Consider the following 25,029-nt stretch of genomic DNA (forward strand, 5'->3'; position numbering starts at 1 on the left):
CAGGTTAATCGTGTTAGCGACAATAATTGCATAGGCCTATATGCAATGTAATTTCTGTTGAGATATAGAGTTCAGGTCGATAATTTCGCGATTGGCTTTATCTGCGTTTGGTGGAAGGGGGCCCTTGAAGGCGCTGTGCCCAAGGGCCCAATGTTTCATAATCCGTCTTTATCTGTGCTCAGAAAAGTGGATTTACATAGGCTAGAGCAAGCTACATGAGCTAGTCAACGTTAACTTCCTGCGTTGATGACAAAATAACAAACTTTTTTAGAACAGACAAACATACACCACCAGAAGCGGCCAGCGAACCTGTCGCAGGCACACGAAAAGCCAATTTAGACACGGCCAGTCAGTCTTCAGATGCGATTACACTTCCCTGGAAGCGATGGACAAAGTCCGATACAGAAAAACAAATTAAAAACAAGCATGGAACTTTTCAGTTGCTGTTAAACGATATAGACCACATCTGGCTAAATTGTAATACTGATGCCGCAATGGTTAACACATAGGCCTACATAAAAAGGTCATTGAAGGACCAGCGACTAAATAATGGTTTTGAGACTGTTGCATGACCATTGCGCATAGCGTAGCTGGATTTGTATGTGGAAGGAGCGAGTAGCGCGTTTGTCTAGCTTTGTAGCCTATTGCTCCATCAGCGAAATAGAGCCTGAGAGAAAAAAGGGAATGGGAGGGGGTGAGAAAAAAGACGGAAAGCATCCTATTGCAGGTGCTGCATCGCAGTCTCCCTCTCCCCATCCTTTTTAACGGCCCGCCTCCGGCGTAAGGAGTTTTCCCTCTACCCTCCCAGCCTCCCCCTCGTTTTCAGCGCGGTTGAACGAGAGAGATGAGGTAGCTACACAGCAAGCTCAAGAGCGCAATCTAACATCCCAATGCGTGGTCTGTAGCTTTGGTTTGTAGCGTATATTTTTGGGGTTATCGCGATTATCATAGCTTCTACCAAATTAAAAAGATAGTTCGAGAAATTCTGGACTGAGGTTTCAATCGTAGTCTACCCAGCTGAAATTGCATTTCCTCTAATATTTGGAATTGAGATCAAGAAAAGCAAAATGTTAAGGATACTGTTTCATGACACTCAATAAGACCAGGTAGGTGGATATCATGTGTGTTTCAATTTATAAGATAAAAAGTAGTCGTGCATTAGGCTAGTCTAATGTAGATTTGTAGTGTATAGTAAAGGGATGTACAGTACGCAATGTCTGTGCGGCTTAAAAGTGGGTGTGTTATCGTGTGTGTATATGCAGACTATAGTGCTCGAGTGTGAGAGTGAGTGATAGAAAAAGGGAATGCACCAGTGATTTGTTCATTCTGCATTTTACCAGGGTTGCCTACGGAAGGAAAACAGCGCGAGGGCGGGGGAGAGAGTGCATGTTTATGCCAGTTCGTGCGTGTGTGTTTGCGCGCGCATGTTTCAGACAGCGACGAGGGTAGTACATGTATGTTTTTACATTTTTATCATGCATTCAGTGGCTTTCCAAAATCAATCTACATTAGTCTGTATAGGCATTATTTGACCTACATTAGCATAATTAGTCTTACATATAATGAGCATGAATATGAGGTGATCCTGCTTTTTTGGTAAATTACATGAGAAATTCACTGCAACTCTTCCACTCCCTATTTCTCTCGCTGTATGTTCCTTGCTCCGTGTCTCTCCCTCTCTTGCTCTCTTTTACACACACTCTTAACACAGTATGTGCATCCAGACCCCCCCCCCACCCCCCAGCCCAATGTCTATGCTACCCTCCATCCTCATTATTCTAACCTCATTTAACTAAGTCAGTTTTCTCTCTCTACATCACTGGAATATGATTCAATGCAAATGTCATCATAATGTATATGATTTATTATTATAATAATTAATACATTTCCCTCAATCTCCTATGGGCAGATTATGGTATGGTATGATTTTACTGCTGTTTTTCAGATTAGGGTTTCCTTGGAAAGTCATACATTCACAATATTGATCTTTGCCGTGTGTTGGATGAAATGAATTTCAGCTTTTATGTATAAAAAACTCCTGTTAGTAATGCCAGAACACTCCATAAATTACATGTACATCCTTAATTTTTATTTAGTTCTTCGTAACTGCAACTCAGCCACCTTTCTATAAAGACTGGACTGTGCTGGAGTACTGTAATCACTCTGAAATTCATAGATGGCCCATATGTTGAGCCCAAGTGGACACTCACCGTAACCCAACAACCCTGTTAATGAAATGAACGTATAGGGAGAGAGACGTTAAGTAGATGAAGACAGGCTGGATTTCAATCAATTGCAGCTTGTTGGCCTGAATTTTAAAGGTAATTTACATTAGAGCAGCATTCCATCAACATTCAAGCAATTGTAGGTCCTTGAGAAGCTCTATATTATTATTTCAAATGTTTCATCCTGTATTATATTCTAAAATTATATTTACTATAGTTTTTGTTCCACTGGAAATAAATATGAATACAAATGGATTCTGTCCAGCTAACGCTGTCCAGCTCCAAACGTGTTAAACTTAGCTCAAGGACAGTGTTCTCTTATTTCATTTTAGCTCAACTACACCCTCTGCGGGGTTCCCACACAAGGGGAACTAAGCAAGTAGACACTCCATCATTACTCCTCTACGTTTATTGGATTTGTTGAACAATGCAGAACATCCCGACAGTTTTTGGTTCCCAGAAAACACCTCTCAGGCATTTATTTTAATGCACGTTACATCATCTTACACCCAAGGATTGGAAAATCGTCTAGCCTATGGGCTGCTCTGGCTCAATAATACAGATAGCCTAATTTGTCAAATAAGAATCTCTGGTATTTTAATTTTATTCAATGTATTCACTGCATATGTGCCCATTTTCTGCTTTATTGGACAGAGACCATGGGCAAAGCTAGTTTTCTCTTGCTGAAAGATTAGTAGCCCAGATTTGAAGAATTCATATCTCAAATTTACACTGACTCTGCCATCCAGTGTTTAGAGTGAATGTGATCTCTGCTACCGCTTTGAACATTCTCTTTTAAAATAGAGTATTCTCTTTTGGATTGAATTCCGGCTTAATGAAGTTGGGTATGAAGGAAGGAGTTCACTTTTGTCCTACGAACACGATGTAAGAGCCAGGTTAGGGTAATTGCTTGGGGAATGACCCACCCTAAATCGTGTTTATAATAATTACAGCTTCATTAAGACTGTCCAATACTTACAAATCTTTATTAACTCTAATCCTCACTTAAAATGATAATAAGGTTGACAGTTAGTACATATTTTGTCTTCAATTTTCAAGGGTATGGCTTGAGGTCCTCCCGGTTCAGGACCTGTCTTGAGTCATTTACTTCCTGCACTCTAAGGGGGAATGCCTATAAATTGTCAGAGAACCCTTTAAAATGGTTCTTCAGAAAATCCCTTTTTAAGTCTTCCAAACCTTGTGAACAACCTTTTGAATTTTAGGGGCTAGGTTCTTTAAATATGTCTTTGAGGATCCATCATTTTTAATTTTTTTTTAAATGAAATTTTAACAACTAAAAATGTGTTAAAAACTGAACAGTTTCGATGAAAAGCCACGTCACTTAAATCTGAATGAATTCCTTTGATTTCACACCTATAGCTCTTTCACTCTCCATCATGCCTGTCACTTAATACTTGAAAGTGAAGAATGATTATTCTGTTGAGTTGATGCTTTGTGCTACTAAAAAAAGATGTAATACAGGAGACATTTTATACATTTTAAGTGCTGAAAAGCAACTTCCAAAAATCAATACTAGAATAATTGGGAAGTTGTCTGATTTTACTAACAATATACTGTAGATGAAACTGTAGATGTACTCTACGTTCTTTTAATATGGTGGGTGTCAAATTCAATTACATGTATTTTATAAAGCTGTTTTTACTTCAGAAGGGCTTATAAATTGTACCCAGCCTAAAACCCCAAAAAGCAAGCAATAAGATGTTGACACTCAGCTGCGTAGGATGAAACTTAGTAGTTTCACTAGTACTTTTGTGGTTGTGCCAGGTGGAGATTATGAGTACATTTCTTTTTAATGCCATGTTGTTCATCAAAATATTAAAATGCTAAGATGACCAGCTGGGCTATCAGCAGGTGGACTGACCTTAGCTGCCTGCATATAGACAACTGGATACAGAGAGGCGGAGGGTCAATGGACACTGGAGCTCATCCAAACATACCCCCACACAATACCAGGCAGGCAGGAAATAGCTCAACCCACTTTGGCAAGCATAGGCTCAGACTACCAAACAGACTATCCAAAACAAGGCCCACAGAGTTCGGTTCACCGTACAAACCCCAGGGAGCGTTAAGCCGGACAGAAAGATCTCATCAGTGACTCAATTCACTTAGATGTGACATGATGCAATGTACAGTCTTAGGGACAGCATGTGGGAACATGAGTAACAGTGGCTCAGCCCCCATAATAGCATTGTAATAGCATTGAAGAGAGGGTATCCCAAGGCAGAAAGGGGAGCCTGCCAGGCACAGACAGCAATGATGGTTCGTCAGTCCAGTGTTTTGCTGATACACTTGTTGAATTATGCAGAACTTAGAAACAACAGTAATTAAAGATGCAGTCTAGACAGTGCAAGTTTTTCGCAGTTGCAATACTGTTCCAGACATTTCTCTGAACATCAATCAGCAATAACATTATGACCACTGACAGGTGAATTGAATAACACTGATAATCTCGTAATCATGGCACCTGTCAGTGGGTGAGATATTAGGCAGTGAAAATGTTGTCCTCAAAGTTGATGTGCTAGAAGCAGGAAAAATAGCCAAGCGTAAGGATCAGAGCGACTTTGACCAAGGGCCAAATTGTGCCTTCAATGGGCACATGAGCATCAGAACTGGACCACAGAGAAATGGAAGAAGTTTGCCTGGTTTGATTAATCATGTTTCCTTTTACATCACATGAATGGCCGGGTGCATGTGTCTCTTACCTAGAGAACATGTGGCACCAACATGCACTATGGGAAGAAGGCAAGCCAGCGGAGGCATTGGACAGGGCTCAGGCAAGCCAGTGTGGCAAACCAGTGTGATGCTTTGGGCAATGTTCTGCTGGGAACCCTTGGGTCCTACCATTCATGTGGATTTTACTTTGTGAATGATACCTCAGCATTGTTTCAGACCATGTGCACCCTTTCATGGCAATGGTATTCCCTGATGGCACTGGCCACTTTCAGCAGGATAATGCGCCCTGCTACAAAGCAAAAATCTTTGAGGAACACATCAACCAGTTCAAGGTGTTGACTTGCCCTCCAAATTCCCCAGATCTCAATCCAATTTAGCATCTGTGACATGTGCTGGACAAAGAAATCCAATCTATGGAGGCCCCACTTTGCAACTTACAGTACTTAAAGGATCTACTGCTAAAGCCTTGGTGCCAGATACCAAAGCACACCTTCAGAGGTCTAGTGGAGTCAATGCCTTGATGGGTCAGGACTGTGGGCGGCAAAAGGGGGACCTACACAATATTAGGCAGGTGGTCATAATGTTATGGCTGATCGGTGTATATACATATGGACCTAGTATGTGTGTATGTAACAAGACCATAGCCATGGAGTCAACATTGGGGGGGACCAAATCAGCAGGGGGTCTGGGGATCCCCCCAAATAAAACAATCAAAAATTTTACAAATATTTATAAGACTCTTAACCATCAATATTTACACAATCTGATATCACTGTGTTGGTGTTGTTCCTACAACATCATAATTAATGTTCCAGGACCATCATTGCAGCTGACCTGTAGTTAGTTGGTTACCCCAGTCCAAAAACAGAATATTCCCCTGCCCCCCACCCTTTGACCTAACCCTAACTTCTGAGACACCTGTGCCTAGACTTAACCTCAGTTGTGCAAACATTAAGTATGATGTCGTCGGAACAACACCAACCCTTTCTCATGCTCATGGTGTCACTCACTGTGAATTTTGATTAATAAAACTGCTTGCACTTTAATCAAACAAACATTACTAACGCTATTTATCTGTATTCTATACGAATATGCAATCAGTGAAAATGACTACTGCCTGCATAAACTACACATGCAGTGCAACATAAATTATTGACACTTTACTCAGACTTTGCATGGGCTTTCTGACAAATCTAACAAAAATCATTAATGTAAGACATTAACTTTAGTTGAATACACACATGAGCACCATTGTTGGTCGGTGGGTGAAATGTGTGGCTAATTAGCTTTCCAGGTAACTTAGCTATGATATACAATGCCTTGCGAAAGTATTCGGCCCCCTTGAACTTTTCAACCTTTTGCCACATTTCAGGCTTCGAACATAAAGATATAAAACTGTAATTCTTTGTGAAGAATCAACAACAAGTGGGACACAATCATGAAGTGGAACGAAATTTATTGGACATTTCAAACCTTTTTAACAAATGAAAAACTGAAAAATTGGGCGTGCAAAATTAATCAGCCCCCTTAAGTTAATACTTTGTAGCGCCACCCTTTGCTGCGATTACAGCTCTAAGTCGCTTGGGGTATGTCTCTATCAGTTTTGCACATCGAGAGACTGAAATCTTTGCCCATTCCCCCTTGCAAAACAGCTCGAGCTCAGTGAGGTTGGATGGAGAGCGTTTGTGAACAGCAGTTTTCAGTTCTTTCCACAGATTCTCGATTGCATTCAGGTCTGGACTTTGACTTGGCCATTCTAACACCTGGATATGTTTATTTGTGAACCATTCCATTGTAGATTTTGCTTTATGTTTTGGATCATTGTCTTGTTGGAAGACAAATCTCCGTCCCAGTCTCAGGTCTTTTGCAGACTCCATCAGGTTTTCTTCCAGAATGGTCCTGTATTTGGCTCCATCCATCTTCCCATCAATTTTAACCATCTTCCCTGTCCCTGCTGAAGAAAAGCAGGCCCAAACCATGATGCTGCCACCACCATGTTTGACAGTAGGGATGGTGTGTTCAGGGTGATGAGCTGTGTTGTTTTTGGCATTGTTGCCAAAATGTTCGATTTTGGTTTCATCTGACCAGAGCACATTCTTCCACATGTTTGGTGTGTCTCCCAGGTGGCTTGTGGCAAACTTTAAACGACACTTTTTATGGATATCTTTAAGAAATGGCTTTCTTCTTGCCACTCTTCCATAAAGGCCAGATTTGTGCAGTATACGACTGATTGTTGTCCTATGGACAATCTCCCACCTCAGCTGTAGATCTCTGCAGTTCATCCAGAGTGATCATGGGCCTCTTGGCTGCATCTCTGATCAGTCTTCTCCTTGTATGAGCTGAAAGTTTAGAGGGACGGCCGGGTCTTCGTAGATTTGTAGTGTTTTAATATTATCGCTTGCACAGTGCTCCTTGGGATGTTTAAGGCTTGGGAAATCTTTTTCTACCCAAATCCGGCTTTAAACTTCTCGACAACAGTATCTCGGACCTGCCTGGTGTGTTCCCTGTTCTTCATGATGCTCTCTGCACTTTAAACGGACCTCTGAGACTATCACAGAGCAGGTGCATTTATATGGAGACTTGATTACACACAGGTGGATTCTATTTATCATCATTAGTCATTTAGGTCAACATTGGATCATTCAGAGATCCTCACTGATCTTCTGGAGAGAGTTTGCTGCACTGAAAGTAAAGGGGCTGAATAATTTTGCATGCCCAATTTTCAGTTTTTCATTTGTTAAAAAGGTTTGAAATATCCAATGAATTTCGTTCCACTTCATAATTGTGTCCCACTTGTTGTTGATTCTTCACAAAAAATTACAGTTTTATATCTTTATGTTTGAGGCCTGAAATGTGGCAAAAGGTTGAAAAGTTCAAGGGGGCCGAATACTTTCGCAAGGCTCTGTATAACGTTAGTGACGTTTAATTTATTAGCACTCGCAAATCTGCCCTTTTTCACCAAACTTTTATTTTACGCTCAATGCAATTACTGAAATTTTTGGGCAAACTATTATTTATTTCCACAATTACAGTTCTAGTACAAAATTACGTGTTGATGTTAAAACTATCACAACCGACAGGAAGGTAGCCTGTGTAACAGTGGCGTCGCTAGGATCACAATACTTTCGGGGCTTAGCCCACCCACCCGCCCCGCCCCGCCCCGCCCCGCCTGGGACAGAAAGTACAGGGTTTTGAATGTAGATGCGGAACATTTCGATATACACGCTAGCGGCCTACACGTCTACATTGTCATAATGCGCGATCGGAATTATAGATGAATAGATCAGGGGCTATATTTTGTTAATATATTTCTTTTGTGTTTTCCAAACAACGACTGCTCAAAACCGGCCCAAAATGCCTAAAAACGAGCCCATCTTTTGTTGGTGCACGACATTGACCACCCCGGGAACAAAACTTAAGAAACGATTTAGACGCATGTGAAGCCATAGCTGACGTCGGACTGTGTTAACAGCATAGAAACAAACAATATTTCATATAAAGACAGAAATGTGCAGCCGCGGTGAAATTCATAAGTAGCCCAAAAACACGCCACCCGCGACCAATAAATGTCCCCCTGCGTCATTGTTTGAAAAGTAGCCCAATTTCCGTGAAACCCACAGATATTGCAATCCTTTTTTTATTTATTTTTTATTGAACAATATTAACAACCATAATTGGCCCGGAACAACAAATGAAATGTCGTCACATACAACAGATAGAAAAGAAGAAAAAATAAATAAACACTAGGGGTTTTCAGAAAGTTTCACATCCTCTATCAAAGTAGATAAGATTAAGGCATTCTTTGTCTTCATTAACTTCAGAGATAAAAAGTAATGACACAAATCTTTATGAAAAACATTAAAGTTTGGAAGTGTTTTCAGAAATCTATTCTTGTGTAAAAAGAATTTCCCAAGAATAACGAATGTGTTAACTGCCAAGCCATGCGTTTCATCTTTCATAAACATACCAAAAAATGTATTTTCCTTTCTAAATACAGGCAAGTCTTCAAATTTAGGAAATAGCCAGTAATGCAAATCCTCCCAAAAGGTATAAGCAAATTTACAATCATAAAACAGATGTTCTGTTGTTTCAATCTGATCAACACAAAACGAGCAACAGTTAACATCAAAACCGAATCGACATCTCAAAAATTCTCTAGATGTATACACTCCATTAAGAATTTTAAAATGCACTTCCTTTGCTTTTGGTGCAACTGGAAATTTACGAAATTTTGTTCTTAACATTTTAACTTCAGTACCGGAAAAATATTGAAAAATGTAAATTTTATTTGAAGAATAAGGATATAAGTCTTTCACAAAGGCTTTCCGAATTGTAAATTGGGTACATTTATGTGAGTAAGAGAAACTCCATTCACCAAAAACATTGGAAGACATGGGGTAAAATTACTTTGAGAAACGTTGAAAAACGTTGCTTTGACAATGTTATTGTACTGTTTTCTGTCAAATAAATCAAATTTGGAACAGAAAGTCTCAAAAGACATAATGACTCCGGTATTGTCTAAAATATGCATTACAGACCATATACCTTTCTCCCCCCAATTATTGTAAAATAAAGACTTATTCCTAAATACCACATACCTACAGTTCCACAAAGGAATGTTATGAGGACTGAAATTATGCTTGTAGATAATTTTCCAGTAAAGTAAAACCTGTTGATGAAACGCTGATAACTTAACGGGGATTTTTTTGAGGTCATAACCACATCTAAGGAGGAGTTTGAAGCCGCCTAATTTTGTAAAAATGTGTCTGGGAATATGAAACCAAAAACTATTTTCATTTTTCAAAAAGGATCTTAGCCAATTCATTTTAATAGTACCATTAATACATTCAATGTCAATTGCTTTTAGCCCTCCTTCATCATACTCTTTAACCAATATTCTTTTCCAATGTAGTGTGTTTTTCTTTTCCAAATAAAATTGAAATTGGCTTGATTTATAGCTTTTATTGCATTCTTAGTAAACGAGATTGATTAAGCAGGGTAAATGAGTCTAGTAATTCATTCCACTTTTGTAAGAAAAATACGGCCAATAATAGAAATGTCTCTTTGAGACCACAAATTCAGATACGTTTTACACTCAATATTATTACAAATGTCTACTTAACGTGGTGGAGGGGTTTGAGTACCCGAGTGACCCTAGGCTATGTTGTCTGGGGCTATATGCCCCTGGTAGGGTCTCCCAAGGCAAACAGGTCCTAGGCGACGGGTCAGACTAAGAGCGGTTCAAAACCCCCTTAATGATGAACAACATTATGAGTTCTGTGACGTTGCCCGGTATGGCGCAGCCGGGGCCCCACCCTGGAGCCAGGCCCGGGGCTGGGGCTCGTACGCGAGCGCCTGGTGGCCGGGCCTTTCCCCATGGGGCCCGGCCGGGCTCAGCCCGAAGGTGCGACATGGGGCCGCCTTCCTGTGGGCTCACCACCCACAGGAGGGACCATAAGGGGCCGGTGCGAAGAGGATCGGGCGGCAGTCGAAGGCAGGGGCCTAGACAACCCGATCCCTGGACACGGAAACTAGCTCTAGGGACGTGGAATGTCACCTCGCTGGCGGGGAAGGAGCCTGAGATTGTGCATGAGGTTGAGAGGTTCCGACTAGAGATAGTCGGGATCACCTCTACGCACGACTTGGGCTCTGGAACCACACTCCTTGAGAGAGGATGGACTCTTCACCACTCTGGAGTTGCCCATGGAGAGAGGCGGCGTGCTGGTGTGGGTTTGCTTATAGCTCCCCAGCTCTGCCGCCATGTGTTGGAGTTTACCCCGGTGAACGAGAGGGTCGTTTCCCTGCGCCTACGGGTCGGGGATAGGTCTCTCACTGTTGTTGGTGCCTACGGGCCGAACGGCAGTGCAGAGTACCCAACCTTCTTGGAGTCTCTGGGAGGGGTGCTGGAAAGTGCTCAGACTGGGGACTCTATCGTTCTACTGCCATTACCGACAGGCCAAGCAGACTGCAGCCCGGGTGGTTGTGGAGGCAAAAACTCGGGCCTGGGAGGAGTTCGGTGAGGCCATGGAGAAGGACTATCGGCTGGCCTCGAAGAGATTCTGGCAAACCATCCGGCGCCTCAGGAGAGGGAAACAGTGCCCTACCAACGCTGTTTACAGTAGAGGTGGGCAGCTGTTGACCTCAACTGGGGATGTCGTCGGGCGGTGGAAGGAGTACTTCGAGGATCTCCTCAATCCCGCCGTCACGTCTTCCATTGAGGAAGCAGAGGATGAGGGCTCAGAGGTGGACTCATCCATCACCCGGGCTGAAGTCACAGAGGTGGTTAAGAAACTCCTCGGTGGCAAGGCACCGGGGGTGGATGAGATCCGCCCTGAGTACCTCAAGTCTCTGGATGTTGTGGGGCTGTCTTGGCTGACACGCCTGTGCAATATCGCGTGGCAGTCAGGGACAGTGCCTCTGGGGATGGCAGACCGGGGTGGTGGTCCCTCTTTTTAAGAAAGGGGACCGGAGGGTGTGTTCCAACTATAGGGGGATCACACTTCTCAGCCTCCCCGGGAAAGTCTATGCCAGGGTTCTGGAGAGGAGAATACGGCCAATAGTAGAACCTCGGATTCAGGAGGAACAGTGTGGTTTTCGTCCAGGCCGTGGAACACTGGACCAGCTCTATACCCTCTACAGGGTGATGGAGGGTTCATGGGAGTTTGCCCAACCAATCCACATGTGTTTTGTGGATTTAGAGAAGGCATTCGACTGTGTCCCTCGCGGCATCCTGTGGAAGGTGCTTCGGGAATATGGGGTCCTGGGTCCTTTGCTAAGGGCTGTCAGGTCCCTGTATGACCGAAGCAGGAGCTTGGTTCGCATTGCAGGCATTAAGTCAGACTTGTTCCCTGTGCATGTTGGACTCCGGCAGGGCTGCCCTTTGTCACCGGTTCTGTTCATAATTTTTATGGACAGAATTTCTAGGCGCAACCAGGGGCCGGAGGGTGTCAGGTTTGGGGACCACACGATTTCGTCTCTGCTCTTTGCGGATGATGTTGTCGTGTTGGCCCCTTCAAGCCAGGACCTTCAGCATGCACTTGGACGGTTTGCAGCCGAGAGTGAAGCGGTGGGGATGAAAATCAGTACCTCCAAATGCGAGGCCATGGTCCTCAGTCGGAAAAGGGTGGCTTGCCCACTTCAGGTTGGTGGAGAGTGCCTGCCTCAAGTGGAGGAGTTTAAGTATCTAGGGGTCCTGTTCACGAGTGAGGGATGGATGGAACGGGAGATTGACAGACGGATCGGTGCAGCTTCTGCAGTAATGCGGTCGATGTATCGGTCTGTCGTGGTGAAGAAAGAGCTGAGCCGCAAGGCGAAGCTCTCGATTTACCGGTCAATCTACGTTCCTACTCTCACCTATGGTCATGAGCTTTGGGTCATGACCGAAAGGACAAGATCCCAGATACAGGCGGCCGAAATGAGCTTTCTCCGCAGGGTGGCTGGGTGATTCCTTAGAGATAGGGTGAGAAGCTCGGTCACCCGGGAGGAGCTCAAAGTAGAGCCGCTGCTCCTCCACATTGAGAGGGGTCAGCTGAGGTGGCTTGGGCATCTGTTTCGGATGCCTCCGGAACGCCTTCCTGGGAAGGTGTTCCGGTCCCTTCCCACTGGGAGGAGACCCCGGGGAAAACCTAGGACACGCTGGAGGGACTATGTCTCCCGGCTGGCCTGGGAACGCCTCGGTGTCCCCCCGGAAGAGCTGGAGGAAGTGTCTGGGGAGAGGGAAGTCTGGGCATCCCTGCTTAGACTGCTGCCCCCACGACCCGGGCCCGGATAAGCGGAAGATGATGGATGGATGGATGTTGAGATCATTAAGTGAGACACTATCCTTTGTAATGTGCATACCTAGGTCTTTAACGGTATCTTTAACAGGAATATTATAAAAGGTTGACAGAGTGGAGTCATGAATTGCTAATAATTCAATTTTTTTCAGATTTTACTTTAAGCCAGATGCCCTAGAGAAGAGCTCTACAGTTTGGAGAATTTTTGGAACTTGGTTAATGTTTTTCATGAAAATGGTCGTGTCATCAGCCAACTGGCTAATGACTAACTGTTTGCCAAACACTATACATTTTTCAAAATCAGAATGTTTTATTAGAATGGAAAGCATTTCCACTGCAGCAATAAAGAGTAGGGGTGAGATGGGACAACCTTGTTTGATTCCCCTATCAATTGAACATCTTGAAGATGTACCCTGAGGTAATATAACTGAGCTATTAGTGTCCTTATAAATTAATTTGACAAAATTAATAACATTTTCTCCCAATCCAAATAATTCTAAAGTGCGAAAAATAAAATTGTGTTCAACCGTGTCAAAAGCTTTAAAAAAAATAAAATAAAAAATAAAACCGTCATCTTCAATCAAATAGTTATAAACCAGTAAATCGAGCACAAGTCTTATATTATTGTGAATTGAGCGTCCTTTTAAAAAAACCTGACTGTGTCTCTGAAATAATCTGTGAAATTTCAGTTTTTAACCTGTTTGCATAAATATGAGTTAACATTTTATAGTCATTATTAAGCAGGGTTATAGGCCTAAGGTTGTCTATTAATTTAGGATTTTTCCCAGGTTTAGGTAAGAGAGTAATAATCCCTTGTTTCATAGTGGTTGGAAGAATGTGGGATTCAGATATTTCTTTTAACATACAAGGTCTTTAATATTCTCCCAAAAATGCCTGTAGAAGTTACTTGTTAAGCCATCTGAACCGGGCGACTTGTCTTATTATAAACAATTCATGGCTTTTTCCACTTCAAGCATACTAATATCTGCATCACAAATATTTTTAAAACCCTCATCTACTTTGGGGGTCCAATCTTTAATAAGACCAAAGAACGCATCAGCATCTGAGTGTGAATAAGAGGAGGAATACAGTTTACTGTAGAAACTATAGATTTCCTTAGCAATCTTATCAGGATCTTTGCATTCTTGGTTATGAATTAGCAAAGACTTAATACCATTACGCTCTTGTCTCTTTTTCTCTAACCTACAAAAATATGCAGAGCTCCTTTTACCCTCTTCTATCCACTTCGCCCTCGATCTTATATATGCTCCTTTGGCTTTATCAATATACATTTTGTCTAGTGAAGATTGTTAAATAATACGTTTTTGTTTGTTAATTTCATTTAAAGAAGGTCAAGTACAAATACTGTTTTTTTCTTTAATAATTTCCAAAAAAAAATCTGCTATTCCTGCTTAATAATTTACCCGAAGATATAGAGATCTGATGCACAGTATATTTTAAATTCCCATATACGTTGTAAAATTTGAATCTCCAGTAACATTGTTAATTGTAGCTATAATTTTTTTACAAAATATATCACTGTTTAGAAGACTTGAATTGAATTTCCAGTAACCTTTTGGCCATTGATATGTGTTAGCAGGTTTAATAATAAGTTTAACCATTCAGAAACTGTAGAGCAAGACTCCAGATCAGATCTAAAATCAGAGACCAGCCAGAAATCTAATCTAGACTTCACTGAACCATCAAGTTTAAACCAAGTGAAGACTTGGATACAAGGGTTTTTAGTCCGCCATACATCTATCAAATTAAACACACTACAAAAGTTAAGCAACATGGGATTGTAATGATGTCTTGTATATTTTGAGGGAGATCTATCAAGCCAGTCATCTATTACCATATTAAAATCACCTCCGAAAACAAAGTTTTCAGTTGGATACCTTTTACCTAAATCCTTTACAACTCTGATAACATCATCAATCATTGTTTTGTTTTGGTTTTGATTATTATATCCATATATATTTCCCAGAATCAAAAAACTATCCTCCTAAAAATCCTAAAAAATTCATATTATCCAATGACCACAACCTTCCTTGGCAGTGGTTAATATTTTCCCAGGAAAGTTGTTTGAAAGTACAGCAACGCCTGCTGACCTATTAGAGCCATGAGAGAAAAGTATTTTATCTCCCCATTGGTTTGACCAGAATTTTTCATCAATGTCAACAGTGTGAGTTTCTTGGAGAAAAAAGCATTGTGCCCTTTCATTTTTACAAAAAAGGAATACTGATTTCCTTTATACAAAATCTCTTAGACCCTTAGTATTAAGTGAAACACAAGAAAACATCTGGTTATGAGAAAACATAAAAAAGAAATTAAGAAATAGAAGTAATAGGAGAGTTTAGATTTCTTGAAGTAAACAGACTTGCAAGGCCCCTGTTTTTTTTTTAAATAAGGATCTAAAGTGAACAGACTTTAATAACTTATTTTGAAGTTTCCTTTGTTTGAAAACATTACTTTTTTCTTTTTCTTTTCCTAAAGCTTTAAAGAAAACCCTGATGTTGAATTAACAAGTTAAAAAATGTTTTCCTTTCATCCTTACCTCCCTTCTTTAGTGATTATTAACTGAGAACTCACTAATGTAATAATGCCTTTTTAACTGAACAGATATTTCTACAGGAAAGAAATTTTGGTCAGGACAGAACCTATCAATATAAAGGCTGAGGTATAAATCTCAATCTGTAAGATTGAGAGATTAATGACATGCCTTTGTCCAGAGCGCTGTCTAATTCAGAGTAACTCTGTTACCGTTGATGTAGCCCACATGTCCTCTGTAATACACATTCTGGCCTGCCGCCCTGGCCTGCTCCATCTTCGGCCATGCAGCTGCACGAGCCTCCCTGTCAGCTTTGCAAAAGTCTTGCTTGAAATCAATCCCCAGATCCTTGCAAACCCTAGAATTCTTGGATAGCTTCCAGATGGCGTCACGGTGGAATCTCACAGTGAATTGGATAATAATCTGACGGACTCTCCCCTCTTCTTTTCCCCTGATTGGGTGCACAGTATCAACTACCAAATCCATCGATGTGTCCCACTGCAGCGCTAACTTAGAAAGGATACTCTTGAAAACATCTCGTGTGTTTTCGTCAACTTTTTCTTTCAAACCATTTTGAGGTTCCAGCGTCTCTTGTAACGCTCCATCTCCGTGACCTTATCTTTTAGTTCCTCATAATCCTTTACGAGATGGGGCATTTCTTTTTCTATCGCTTGAATCTTGACTGACTTTGTGTTTGGCATTTTCGGTTAAAACTTTGATTGGGCTTTAAATATCTGGAATGAAGAGTTTCAAACCCTTATTTAAAAGTTCAGTTAACTGTTTCGAACCTTTAAACCAATCACATTGACTTTTTAAGCAAAAATTCCGGGGCAGGTGAACGAGAGCTCAGAAAGTGCTGCTTGCCCGTTCCAACATCTTCGGATATTTTGAGCATATTTTTATAATTGGGGGGATGTGTCCTCCTCAATATATATTGTAATTACGGCCTTGGTATGTAATATATAACTTTATATCCAAAAAAGTTGGGACACTGTGTAAAATGTAACAACAAAGACAATGCAATGATGTGCAAATCATTTAAATCTATATTCAATAGAGAATAGTACAAAGAAAATATATCATAAAATGAAACGGAAAACTGTTTTTGTTTCTTGAAAAATATACAGGTGCTGGTCATAAAATATGAATATCATCAAAAAGTTTATTTATTTCAGTAATTCCATTCAAAAAGTGAAACTTGTATAATGTATACATTCATTCCACACAGACTGATATATTTCAAGTGTGTTTTTCTTTTAATTTGGATGATTATAACTGACAACTAATGAAAACCCCAAATTCAGTATCTCAGAAAATTTGAATATTACTTAAGACCAATACAAAAAATGATTTTTAGAAATGTTCGCCAACTGAAAAGTATGAACATGAAAAGTATGAGCATGTAAAGCACTCAATACTTAGTTGGGGCTCCTTTTGCCTGAATTACTGCAGCAATGCAGCATGGCATGGAGTCGATCAGTCTGTGGCACTGCTCAGGTGTTATGAGAAACCCAGGTTGCTCTGATAATGGCCTTCAGCTCTTCTGCATTGTTGGGTCTGGCGTATCGCATCTTCCTCTTCACAATACCCCATAGATTTTCTATAGGGTTTAGGTCAGGCAAATTTGCTGGCCAATTAAGAACAGGGATACCATGGTCCTTAAACCAGGTACTGGTTGCTTTGGCACTGTGTGCAGGTGCCAAGTCCTGTTGGAAAATGAAATCTGCATCTCCATAAAGTTGGTCAGCAGCAGGAAGCATGAAGTGCTCTAAACTTGCTCTAAAACTTCCTGGTAGACGGCTGCATTGACTTTGCACCTCAGAAAACACAGTGGACCAACACCAGCAAATGACATGGCACCCCAAACCATCACTGACTGTGGAAACTTTACACTGGACTTCAAGCAATGTGGATTCTGTGCCTCTCCTATCTTCCTCTAGACTCTGGGACCTTGATTTCCAAAGGAAATGCATAATGTACTTCATCAGAGAACATAACTTTGGACCACTCAGCAGCAGTCCAGTCCTTTTTGTCTTTTGCCCAGGTGAGACACTTCTGACGCTGTATCTTGTTCAAGAGTGGCTTGACACAAGGAATGTGACAGCTGAAACCCATGTCTTGCATACGTCTGTGCGTGGTGGTTCTTGAAGTACTGACTCCAGCTGCAGTCCACTCTTTGTGAATCTCCCCCACATTTTTGAATGGGTTTTGTTTCACAATCCTCTCCAGGGTGCGGTTATCCCTATTGCTTGTACACTTTTTTCTACCACATCTTTTCCTTCCCTTCGCCTATCTATTAATGTGCTTGTGAACAGCCAGCCTCTTTAGCTATGACCTTTTGTGTCTTGCCCTCCTTGTGCAAGATGTCAATGGTCGTCTTTTGGACAGCTGTCAAGTCAGCATTCTTCCCCATGATTGTTTTGCCTACAGAACTAGGCTGAGAGACCATTTAAAGGCCTTTGCAGGTGTTTTGAGTTAATTAGCTGATTAGAGTGTGGCACCAGATGTCTTCAATATTGCACCTTTTCACAATATTCAAATTTTCTGAGATACTGAATTTAGGGTTTTCATTAGTTGTCAGTTATAATCATCAAAATTAAGAGAAATAAACACTTGAAATACATCAGTAAAGTTTCACTTTTTGAATGGAATTACTGAAATAAATCAACTTATTGATGATATTCTCATTTTATGACTTGCACCTGTATGCTCTCTTTGAATTTGATGCCTGTATCACTTGGGACAGGGGCAACAAAAGACTGGAAAAGTTCCATCCATCCATCTTCTCCCGCTTTATCCGGGGCCGGGTCGCGGGGGCAGCAGTTTAAGCAGGGATGCCCAGACTTCCCTCTCCCCAGACACTTCCTCTAGCTCTTCCGGGGGGACACCGAGGCGTTCCCAGGCCAGCCGGGAGACATAGTCCCTCCAGCGTGTCCTAGGTCTTCCCCGGGGTCTCTTCCCGGTGGGACGGGACCGGAACACCTTCCCAGGAAGGCGTTCCGGAGGCATCTGGAAAAGTTGTGCAATACAATGGTTTCACTGTGTAGTACAGACAGTGCAGTACAACAGTGCAATAGGTTTAATACTACTTATAATAGGTTTAATACTACTTCTAATATGTTTAATACTGCTTATAATAGGTTTTGTTTGCACTTCTTTTTAAACAAGGTTTACAAAGTGCTTTAGGCCTACAGAACTTGGAAAGTAGTAGGAAAAAACACCAATCAATAAACTGCTAATTAATAGTCTTGTTTATCCTAATTAGGTTCTTAAGTTTTACACAACCAGTTTTTTTCAGTTGTAATTCAATAACTATCCCCTAGATGTTGAAAGAAATAGAAAGTTGTTTGTATTCTATGAAGGTAAAACAGAGGCATATGTTTTTTATTTGTAAAAAAGTTTGCACACAAAAAAAATTTGTAAACATGGAATTACTTTTGTAGATGTATAAATATTTGCATAATTGTAACTAACTTGATATTTGGAATCATGCAACTCATTAATAATACTTGCCAAAGTAAAATACTGACTCTCAGAGTTTTGTCACAAAAATCTTGCTAGAACTGTGACAAATTATTTATTTTGGTAAATCAGAGTGTGCAGTAGTACGTTTCACAGCGTTTGCAAGCAGAGATACCCATGAGGACTCTGATTGGCGCGGCATAGCTTTTCTGACCAAAGAACTGAATGCATCGTGAACGCAACACGTTCTGGAACATGCAAGTGCCAGTTTTTCAGTTTTTCAACCAAGGGGCAAACTCTGAAGCTGAAAGATTAAGCCTACCCGGAAGTACCAAAAACTATACAATTCATCGAATGGCCACTTGAGGCTGGCTGCAAAAGAGGGCAATCTCCATAGATCTTAATGGCAAAAGGCCCAACTTTACAGCAGAAATAAACATTTACAGCCTGTTTAAAAAAAAAATATCTATTTTTTTTATAAATTATATTAAGTCTTATAATTAGGGGCCGTGGCCTATTGAGTGACAGGTGTGGTGCTGGCTCTGTCACTCATGTCACTCCTAGCGGTTTGTTCTTTTGCTATCGCATCAGCTAACTCAAGTCACTGACAGTAATGTTATAATCAAGTAATCAAAATAAACGCCTCGTAACAATACAGTCTATGCTCATAAATAAAGTTATGTGAAAATCTAATATCTAGTCTGAAGTCTCAACCTATTTTTAATTGTCTATCGTAGGGTGACCAGATGTTCCCGTTATCCGGGGACAGTCCCAGTTTTTGGTGGCATGTCCCTGGCTGGAGTTGTCCCCGGAAATGTCCCCATTTTTTAACTGTGCGTTAAAGAGACCGCAAAGTGAAATAATATTTTACATGGCAAAAAAGCCTGGGCAGCATAGCCTACTGGTTGATGTCTCAATTGTGCTGAGCTTGTTTTTGACCAACAGAGGGGGTTGCTCGCTATAGTAACTTCATTCACTTTTCTGCTAATTACTTGCTCACGCTAGTTTTAGAGAAAACTGTTGCGGGAAACTCAGCCAGAAGCTAGCATGTGCCAAGTGAATCCACAACATCACCACAAATGTCTTTTCGAGACAGGTTTCAATCGTTTTAAATACTAGCTAGTGATGCTACAATGTCAATTTATTATTATTAAATAGATAGATGATCTGCTCTAAAAGGTTTAAAATAGGTTATTCTAGCTAACGTCCGCTATGTAGAAGTTAGCTAGCTACTGTCTAGGATAAAAAACATTCACATATAACACATGCAGTGAATGGCCTATTTAGAAAATGTTATCCTATTAAATGAATGTACAATTAATTATGAAAATATTTATTTGTAGATTACAATTTGAATGATTTGACATAATAAGTATTGTGAAAATATATGTAGAAATTTTCATGGATAATATTAGCATTATATTTTCTGTTAGAGAGTGGAGAGGAAGGAAATGAGGAAGACTAGATAGGAAGAAGATTGAAGGAGATTGAGGAGGAAAGGTTAAGATGTGATTTCAGAGCCTGCCAATTTATTATTACAAACAATGTTTTTGAGATAAAATACAAGCAATGGGAATCTGTTAACCAAAGTACTTTATCTAATAGTGTACTGTTTATTATTAAAATTGGAGAGGGAGGAGAAGAGAGTGAGAAAGGGGAAAAAAGGAAGTAAAAAGAGTGAAGTGAGGAGGGTGTAAAAGATGTGGTGGAAAGGTAAAGAGAAGGAAAGGTAGAAAGAAGAAAGTTGAGTGAACAAAAGAGGAGAACGATTGTTGTAGAAGAAAGTCTGTTGTCTCTGTTTTTTTTATTTTGCTCATGTTCTCATCTGCTGTTATTCTGCTCAGACAACCAGGACCACTGAATGGCTGTTCAGTTCTGTCTTGTCTGTGGTGTTTCTGTAATATAGTTGTTTTCTCTTTCTATCACAATGTGCCTGTTAGACTAAATACAAGAAACCGGAATTGTCCCCTTTTTTTATATAATAGATAATAACATCAGATACTTCAATGATATATTGACCTCCAAACTGGAAATGTCCCCGGTTTTCATTTCAGACACCTTGTCACCTTAGTCTATCGTCTCAACAAAATCTAGAGTTGCAAAATTACCACATTTATATATTTTTTTAAAAGCTGTAGCATTTTAAGCATACATTGTGTTGTATAGTTTCAGGTTAACTTACCTCAAATCTTTTTTACAACTTTTCAAAACGTTTTTACAATTACAAAAGAAATACCAAGTTTGCAAATATTTTTTACAATTGTGCAAAACGTTTTTCCAACTACAAAAGTAATTCTAAGTTTGCAAAAAAAAAAAATATATATATATATGTATGTTGCTGTTTTACCTTCATAGTACTGCCACAAAGATCAAAGCCTGAGGCAGTCAGGCCTAGGACAGTCAATCGACACTTGGTGGTTTCGTTAAATATGAAGTGACAGTGTTTTGACACCTGCCGTCAGGTGACCAGAAGTGTTTCAGAACATCGTTCCGATTCAGTGAGTGTCTGTAGGGTGTCGAGGAACAGTATCGTGCGTGTGCATAGCAGCCCATCATTACTCGAGACATAGTTCCAATGCAGTTAGTGTTCAAAGAACTTGAACAGCCCATCACTACTTTTCAACATGCTTTTTTTTATAAACAATGCATCCATTATAATCATTTGGATGATAAAGTCAGAGCCATAGGATGCTCTAAATAAACTATATAATTTAAAAACAATAAATAGTAACGTTTCATTTTGGGAGAAAATAACCAGGAACTCGTGTAGGTCCACAAGAGAGTCTGTGACACTACCCACTGGGCCACCTCTGAACTTCCCTCATGGCTGTAGTAGCCCACTGAGATTGGTAATAAGGTGATCAGTAAAGGCCGCGATGCATACTGAAAGAGTTACTGCCATAGATGATAGAACATTTCCATAGTTACTACCAACTATGCTAACTTCCAACTGAGTGAAGCCACTCATTCAAATTTGTTTGTATTGCACTTGGTTATCAAAACCTGAGTCAGTAAATTGTTTGTGACGTAACTACACAGGTTCCATTCAGTAACACATGACAGTGTTTTGACACCTGGCATCACTTGACGATAGGTTTTCAGAACAGGTCTCATAAGAAGTATGACATGCATAATGTAATGTGGCCCAACAGAGAATACAGGAAGGTGAATTCTATTGGCAAATGGTACTACAGCAATCTTGTGATAGAGTGTTCCTGATGTCGAATCTAGGTTTTTGCTTATCTATATTTCACCCAAACTGTGATTGACGCAATTATTTTTGTGCAGTGTGAAACAATAAACAGACTATAGGATTTGGTAGGAATTCTAATACAGTTGTCATAAAGATGAAGATCTGGAGTGTATGGTTTAAAGTAATTTTTTATTTCACTGATTTGAGTGGTAATGAAACTCACTGCAATCATGTAACCAGTCCTTATGAATTATGATAGGCCTATTGTGCATTAAATAAGTTGGCTTCAAATGTTTTGTTCAAATAACTGCAAATGGAAATTATACAGTACTGAGGTAATACTGAGGGGAATTGTGTTTCCATGTGCTTGTGCAATTAGACAGCTTTATTTTTTCTAAAGCCCTCGTCTTCCACCATAGAAAATGGCTGCCAATCTTTCCCAACCATCTCCACGAGTGCAGCATCAAGTGTTTTCTGTCTGGCTGTAATGACAGTTAAGGATATGAATATTTAGTTTGAATCTCTCAATCTTGCTGGATCTCTGTCTCTCAATAATCTCACAACTCTCTCGTAACAAACACACCCCTCATTATTATATTTTTGGTTTTGCTACTTTGATTTTTACACCTGAGGCAGTGATGTGTTTGACGCGTAACCAGCACCGCTGTCTCGGCACCCAGCGTTATGTGACCAGAAGTGTTTCGGAAGAGGGGTCAGCTATGTTTGGAGAGGGGTCAACAAGCCCTATAGTGAACAGAATACCATCCCCATTGTGAAGCATGGTTGCGGGTCACTGATGTTTTGGGGGTATGTGAGCTCTAAAGGCAAGGGGAATCTTGTGAAAATTGATGGCAAGATGAATGCAGCATGTTATCAGAAAATACTGGCAGACAATTGGCATTATTCTGCACGAAAGCTGTGCATGGGACACTCTTGGACATTCCAACATGACAATGACCCTAAGCACAAGACCAGGTTTACCCTCAAGTGGTTACAGCAGAAAAAGTTGAAGGTTGTGGAGTGTCCATCACAGTCTCCTGACCTCAATATAATCGAGCCACTCTGGGGAGATCTCAAACGAGTGGTTCATGCGAGATGATCCAAGACTTTGCATGACCTAGAGGCATTTTGCCAAGATGAATGACCAGCCAGCTATACCACCTGCAAGAATTCGCAGGCAACTCCTAACTCATAGACAGTTATTACAGAAGACTGCACGCTGTCATTGATGCTAAAGGGGGCAATACACAGTATTAAGAACTAAGGGTATGCAGACTTTTGAACAGGGGTCAGTTCATTTTTTTCTTTGTTGCCATGTTTGTTTTATGATTGTGCCATTCTGTTATGACCTACAGTTGAATGTGAATCCCATAAGAAATAAAAGACGTGTTTTGCCTGCTCACTAATTTTTTCTTTACAAATGGTACATATATTACCAATATATGTGTGCAATCCTTTTAGCACAACTGTAATAACAAGATCCAGAAATGCTGGTGCCTCCCCTGGGCCTGAGCTCATTTAAAATTGAAATTACTTTTGGGCATCATAGAGACTGCGTCCTCTGGACCAAAGAACAGAGGGACCATCCAGCTTCTTATCAACACACAGTTGAAAAGCCAGCATCCATGTTGGTATGGGGGTGCATTAGTGCACATGGCATAGGTGACTTGCATTTCTGTGAAGATACCATAAATGCTGAACAATATACAGGTGCTGGTCATAAAATTTTAATATCATCAAAAAGTTGATTTGTTTCAGTAATTCCATTCAGAAAGTGGAACTTTTATATTATATTCATTCATTACACACAGACTGATATATTTAAAATGTTTATTTCTTTTAATTGTGATGATTATAACTGACAACTAATGAAAATCCCAAATTCAGTATCTCCGAAAATTTGAATATTACTTAAGACCAATGCAAAATGATTTTTAGAAATGTTGGCCAACTGAAAAGTATAAACCTGAAAGGTATGAGCATGTACAGCACTCAATACTTAGTTGGGGCTCCTTTTGCCTGAATTACTGCAGCAATGCTGCGTGGCATGGAGTCGATCTGTCTGTGGCACTGCTCAGGTGTTATGAGAGCCCAGGTTGCTCTGATAGTGGCCTTCAGCTCTTCTGCATTGTTGGGTCTGGCGTATCGCATCTTCCTCTTCACAATACCCCATAGATTTTTTAAAGGGTTAAGGTCAGGACCCAGGAAAAACATCACAATTGACAATACAAAAATAATATATAAGAAATTTAAAATGACTTTTAGGCACTAACACATTTAACGTAAAATCACTCTGAATAGCATTCCATGTGTTGCCTTTTGCCGGGTGGGAGAGGGCGGTGTGTGTCGTCAGGGCGATGGCATCATCTGTAGATCTATTGGGGCGGTATGAGAATAGAAAGGGGTCCAAGATGTCAGGAAAGGAGGGTGGAGCAGATGTGAGTTCTGACCAGCCGCTCAAAGCACTTCATGATGATGGAGGTCAGTGCTACAGGGTGGTAGTCATTCACTTCATGATGATAGAGGTCAGTGTTACAGGGTGGTAGTCATTCACTTCATGATGATAGAGGTCAGTGTTACAGGGTGGTAGTCATTCACTTCATGATGATGGAGGTCAGTGCTACAGGGCGGTAGTCATTCACTTCATGATGATAGAGGTCAGTGTTACAGGGTGGTAGTCATTCACTTCATGATGATGGAGGTCAGTGCTACAGGGCGGTAGTCATTCACTTCATGATGATGGAGGTCAGTGCTACAGGGCGGTAGTCATTCACTTCATGATGATGGAGGTCAGTGTTACAGGGTGGTAGTCATTCACTTCATGATGATGGAGGTCAGTGCTACAGGGCGGTAGGCGTTCAGGCAGGTGATGGAAGGTTTCTTTGAAGCAGGAAGGAACTGCAGACAGAGACAGGGAGAGTTTGAATACAGAGGTGAAAACCTCCACTAGCTGGTCGGTGCACCCCCTGAGGACACGGCCTGGAATGCCATCCGGCCCTGGTGACTTCTGAGGGTTCACTTTTTTAAAAGCTCTACTCACGTTGGCTGTGATTAGGGACATTGTGCGGTCATCCTCCTCACGTTGGCTGTGATTAGGGACATTGTGCGGTCATCCTCCTCACGTTGGCT

General features: G+C 40.8%; 1 protein-coding gene across 2 annotated transcripts in view; it reads left to right on the forward strand.

The window, feature by feature from the left end:
* Positions 1 to 656: 656 nt before the first annotated feature.
* Positions 657 to 25,029, forward strand: part of LOC105007934 (trafficking regulator of GLUT4 1) — a 36,570-nt gene continuing 12,197 nt past the window's right edge. Inside the window, exon 1 of one of the 2 annotated variants that reach the window (XM_020050611.3) lies at positions 657 to 849. The gene's annotated coding sequence lies outside the window, so the exon portion shown is untranslated. Of the gene's footprint in view, positions 1,107 to 25,029 lie in introns of both variants that reach the window. The other variant, XM_010867068.4, reaches the window with a different exon arrangement.

Source organism: Esox lucius, chromosome 11 (assembly GCF_011004845.1).
Source record: "Esox lucius isolate fEsoLuc1 chromosome 11, fEsoLuc1.pri, whole genome shotgun sequence".
In the NCBI taxonomy this organism is placed as follows: domain Eukaryota; kingdom Metazoa; phylum Chordata; class Actinopteri; order Esociformes; family Esocidae; genus Esox; species Esox lucius.